The sequence below is a fragment of the Triticum urartu genome, chromosome 1 (assembly GCF_003073215.2).
Source record: "Triticum urartu cultivar G1812 chromosome 1, Tu2.1, whole genome shotgun sequence".
NCBI classification, from domain to species: Eukaryota; Viridiplantae; Streptophyta; class Magnoliopsida; order Poales; family Poaceae; genus Triticum; species Triticum urartu.
Window position 1 is genome coordinate 483,790,290 of NC_053022.1, and position 6,000 is coordinate 483,796,289.

Genomic DNA, 6,000 nt, shown 5'->3' on the forward strand with positions numbered 1-6,000 from the left:
TAGTAGTGTTACTATCTACAAAGCTAGAATTGTCGCAAAAGGTTTTCGACAAGTTCAAAGTGTTGACTACGATGAGAGTTTCTCACTCGTATCTATGCTTAAGTCTGTCCGAATCATGTTAGCAATTGCCGCATTTTATGAAATCTGGCAAATGGATAACAAAACTGCAATCCTTAATGGATTTCTTAAAGAAGAGTTATATATGATGCAACCAGAAGGTTTTGTCAAACCTAAAGATGCTAACAAAATATGCAAGCTCCAGCGATCCATCTATGGACTGGTGCAAGCATCTCAGAGTTGGAATATGCGCTTTGATGAGTTGATCAAAGCATATAGTTTTATACAGACTTGCGGTGAAGCCTGTATTTACAAGAAAGTGAGTGGGAGCACTACAGCATTTCTGATAAGTATATGTGAATGACATATTGTTGATCAGAAATAATGTATAATTATTCTGTAAAGCATAAAGGAGTGTTTGAAAGGAGTTTTTCAAAGAAAGACTTCAGTGAAGCTGCTTACATATTGAGCTTCAAAATCTATAGAGATAGATCAAGACGCTTGATAAGTTTTTTCAATGAGTACATACCTTGACAAGATTTTGAAGTAGTTCAAAATGGAGCAGTCAAAGAAAGAGTTCTTGCCTGTATTACAAGGTGTGAAGTTGAGTAAGACTCAAAGCCCGACCACGGCAGAAGATAGAAAGAGAATGAAATTCATTCCCTATGCCTTGGCCATAGGTTCTATAAAGTATGTGATGCTGTGTACCAGATCTATTGTATACCCTGCACTGATTTGGCAAGGAAGTACAATAGTGATCTAGGAGTAGATCAATGGACAGCGGTCAAAATTATCCTTACTGGAATAAGGATATGTTTCTCAATTACGGAGGTGACAAAAGGTTCGTCGTAAAGGGTTACGTCGATGCAAGTTTTGACACTGATCCAGATGACTCTAAGTCTCAATCTAGATACATATTGAAAGTGGGAGCAATTAGCTAGAGTAGCTCCATGCAGAGCATTGTTGACATAGAAATTTGCAAAATACATGCAGATCTGAATGTGGCAGACCCGTTGAGTAAACTTCTCTCACAAGAAAAACATGATCACTTTTTGGGTCTTAATCACATAGCGATGTGAACTAGATTATTGAATCTAGTAAACCCTTTGGGTGTTAGTCACATGGAGATGTGAACCAATCACATAAAGATGTGAACTATTGATGTTAAATCACATGGCGATGTGATCTAGATTATTGACTCTAGTGCAAGTGGGAGACTGAAGGAAATATACCCTAGAGGCAATAATAAAGTTATTATTTATTTCCTTATATCATGATAAATGTTTATTATTCATGCTAGAATTGTATTAACCGGAAACATAATACATGTGTGAATACATAGACAAACAGAGTGTCACTAGTATGCCTCTACTTGACTAGCTCGTTAATCAAAGATGGTTATGTTTCCTAACCATGGACAAAGAGTTGTCATTTGATTAACGGGATCACATCATTAGTTGAATGATCTGATTGACATGACCCATTCCATTAGCTTAGCACCCGATCGTTTAGTATGTTGCTATTGCTTTCTTCATGACTTATAACATGTTCCTATGACTATGAGATTATGTAACTCCCATGTTTGCCGGAGGAATACTTTGGTGCTACCAAACGTCACAACGTACTGGTGATTATAAAGGTGCTTACAGGTGTCTCCAAAGGTACATGTTGGGTTGGCGTATTTCGAGATTAGGATTTGTCACTCCGATTGTCGGAGAGGTATCTCTGGGCCCTCTCGGTAATACACATCACATAAGCCTTGCAAGCATTGCAACTAATGAGTTGTTGTGAGATGATGTATTACGGAACGAGTAAAGAGACTTGCCGGTAACGAGATTGAACTAGGTATTGGATACCGACGATCGAATCTCGGGCAAGTAACATACCGATGACAAAGGGAACAACGTATGTTGTTATGCGGTCTGACCGATAAAGATCTTGTAGAATATGTAGGAGCCAATATGGGCATCCAGGTCCCGCTATTGGTTATTGACCGAGACGTGTCTCGGTCATGTCTACATTGTTCTCGAACCGTAGGGTCCGCACGCTTAAGGTTTCGATGACAGTTATATTATGAGTTTATACGTTTTGATGTACCGAAGGTTGTTCGGAGTCCCGGATGAGATCACGGACATGACGAGGAGTCTCGAAATGGTTGAGACATAAAGATTGATATGTTGGAAGCCTATGTTTGGATATCGGAAGTGTTCCGGGTGAAATCGGGATTTTACCGGAAAACCGGGAGGTTACTGGAACCCCCGGGAGGTACATGGGCCTTAATGGGCCTTAGTGGAAGAAGAGGAGAGGCGGCCAGGGCTGGGCCGCGCGCCCCTCCCCCTAGTCTGAATAGGACAAGGAGAGAGGGGGCCGGCGCCCCCCTCCTTCTCTCTCTCTCTCTCTGTTCCCACCTCGCGAATCCTATTCCAACTAGGATTGGGGGGGGGGGAGTCCTACTCCCAGAGGGAGTAGGACTCCTCCTGGCACGCCCTATGATGGCCGGCCGGCCTCCCCTCTTGAACCTTTATATACGGAGGCAGGGGCATCCCTAGAGACACAAGTTGATCCGCGTGATCATATTCTTAACCGTGTGCGGTGCCCCCTTCCACCATAGTCCTCGATAATATTGTAGCGGTGCTTAGGCGAAGCCCTGCGACAGTAGTACATCAAGATCGTCACCACGCCGTCGTGCTGACGGAACTCTTCCCCGACACTTTGCTGGATCGGAGTTCGGGGATCGTCGTCGAGCTGAACGTGTGCTAGAACTCGGAGGTGCCGTAGTTTCGGTGCTTGATCGGTCGGGCCGTGGAGACGTACGACTACATCAACCAAACGCTTCCGTTGTCGATCTACAAGGGTACGTAGATCACACTCCCCTCTCGTTGCTATGCATCACCATGATCTTGCGTGTGCGTAGGAATTTTTTTGAAATTACTACGTTTCCCAACAGATTCGTGGCATGAAGACGACGACATCTATGTCAAAGGTGAAGATGAAGATGAAGCCAATGATGTTGATATTAGTGGCGCTCCATTGTTCATAGACGAGCTCACCCAAAGAGCGGGAGCACAAAAGAAGCGGAAGAGCATTCGCACCGGTTCATATACACAAGATGAGTACAAGTTGATTTGTCAATGTTGGATGGAGATTAGCCAAGATCCAAGGACCGGCGCGCAACAAAAGGGCATTGTTTTTTGGACGAGAGTCCACAAAACATTCCATGAAAGGAAGATGTTTGAGCCCTACCAAATTACAAGCAACCGTGGCATCGGTTCGATTAAAAAAAGATGGCTGTTCATCCAACAAGAGTGCAACAAGTATTGTGCCGCATTTGAGAGCGTTGAAACACGGCCCGTGAGTGGTCTCGGCGTTGGGGACATGGTATGCTCTTCTCTTTCTAGCCCTTTCCTTGCTACGGCCATGATACTTCGGCCGTGTATATGTTTGCATGTTCACTTGTTGTTGATCATGTGGTGTAGGCATTTCAATCTTTGGAGGCATTCAAAGCCCGGCACAATGACAAGCCATTCACTCTTACGCATTGTTGGACGCTCATCAACAATTGCCCTAAGTTCAAGGATCAATACCGTGAACTTCAAAGGAAGAGAGGCAAGAAAACGGCCAAGTTCGCCGGAGGTGGGGATGGCGAGGCGTTGAAGAGACCGAGGGGCAAGACCAACTCCAAGGTGGACGACATACGTGACGCCTCAACCATGGCCTTGCATGAGACTTTGCATGGCATGATGTCACATAAGGATGTGAGGGACGAGAAGAAGCGGCAAAGTAAGGACGAGCAAATGAAGCAATACCTAGACCTCCAAAGACAGAAGCTTGAGATGGAGGAGGCGGCCAAGAAGAGGAAGATAGACATGGAGGAGGCGGCCCGGCAAAGGCAGCTCGACATGGAAGAGGCCGCCCGGCAAAGGCAGCTCGACATCGAGGCCGACAACGTCAAGGCCAGGCAGAGGCAGCTCGACATCGAGGCCACCAATGCCGCCACCAAAGCGAAGGAGGTGGCCCTTGCGATCATGAGCGTGGACTTGTTGAAGATGAGCGACAAGAAGAGGGCTTGGTTCGAGGCCAAGCAGAAGGAGATGCTCGACGCCGAAGGCCTGAACTAGGTCGTCCGATCGGCGTGGCCGTTCTTTTTGGAGGCTGGCATGGGTGCCGCCCGCCCGCTGGCCGTTGGTAGTGTGCCGGCGAAAAAACATTCACTTTGAAGGCCGACTGTGTTGCCGGCCGCTGGCTGTGTTGCCGGCGAGGACAACTATTCATTTTGGAGGCTGGCTGTGTTGCCGACGATGGTCGTGTAGGCCGCTGGCTTTGTTGCCGGCGTGATGAACTAGGGTCGTGAACTGAGGCTTGGCATTTGAAACATCCCTTTTTTTAAAATAGACGCGAACAAGATGGGGCAAAAGGATGCGTTCGCGCGGTGGGCGCACGGCCACCGCATCCCAGGACAGGCCCGGACACGACCCCAAATCCCTAACCAAAGGGATAAAAACAGAATAAAACGGACGTCCGTTTGGGGTCGTGGTGGAGTTGGCCTAACGTCATTTAAAAAAAGGAAAAGTGTCCCTTTCAACCGACTGATTTCTCCTTGGCATCAGCCGCACCGCGATGCGTCCGATCCAGTTGGATCGTGCGGCGCTCGTGGTCCCACATGTGAACTCGCGTCAACTGGCTGTCCCTCGTGTGGTACACGTCTTCCATGAGACCCACCCACCGCCCAGCCTCCTCTTATCCTTTCTTCTCGGTCTAGTCCTTTCATACGATTTCCTCTTTTCCCCATTCCCATCCACCAGTGGATCTCATCCAGCGGAGGAGCTCCACTCCGGCCGCAGCCACCATGTCACAGGACATGGCAGTAGGGAGCACGTGCTGGAACGCAACATCGCGACTGGCCGCGTCAGCGCAACCTCCGCCGATGGTGTGGCAGCAAGCGCTAGGGGTGTAGTAGCACGGCGACCGGCCGCGTCAGTGCAACCTCCGCCGGGGATGCGGCAGCAGGGGCGGCGACGTCTGCAACGGTTACCGGCGCTGCCGGCGATGCGACGCGGGAGGTCGGCGACGGCCGGCAGTGCTGCGACGCAATGCTCCGTCCATGGATGTCGGCGCTGCGATGTGGCCCTCGTCGGCAACTACCAGTGTTACGATCCATCACCCACCGGAGGGGTGTGTCAAGCCGGAGAGGTGGTGCGCGACGCGGTGTTCCAACACCATCGCAGCTCCGACGGTGTCGCGGCCGCTACAACGCAACTCCAACAGTGTCGACGACCTCTGCATTGCAGCTCCGGCGGCGTCGCGGCCTCTGCATCGCAACTCCAACGATATCGAACGAGCAGTTTAGGCAGCGGCGCGGCGGCTGCCTTGCAGCTCCGGCGGCATCAACGAACTGCTGGACAATAGCTTCAGCGGCGTCGCGGCCGCTGCATCGCACCTCTAGCGGCATCGACGAGCACTGATGGCAGCTCCGGCGGCGTCGCGGGAGCTGAATGCAGCTCTGGCGGTGTCGTGGCCGTTGCATAGCAACTCCGACGATGACATGGCCGCTGCATTGCAGCTCCGGCGGCGTCGCGGGCGCTGCATTGCACCTCCAGCGGCATCGACAAGCACTGCATGGCAGCTCCGGCGGCATCGCGGCCGCTGCATCGCAGCTCCGGCGGCCTCGACGACTGCTGCATAGCAGCTCCGGCGGTGTCGGGGCCGCTGCATAGCAACTCCGACGACGACATGGCCGCTGCATCGCAGCTCTGGTGGCATCAACGTCCGCTGCATCGTAGCTCCGGCGGCTGCTGCGTCACAACTACGTCGGCGACGAGGCCGCTGCTGCGGTGCTGGTAGGCATGCTTGGAGCGGACAGTGGGGGCTGTGGTGGTGCCTGTGTTGCGCGAGTGGAAGATGCATGTGCGTGAGGAGACCAAACAAACGGCTCTGATATGCACA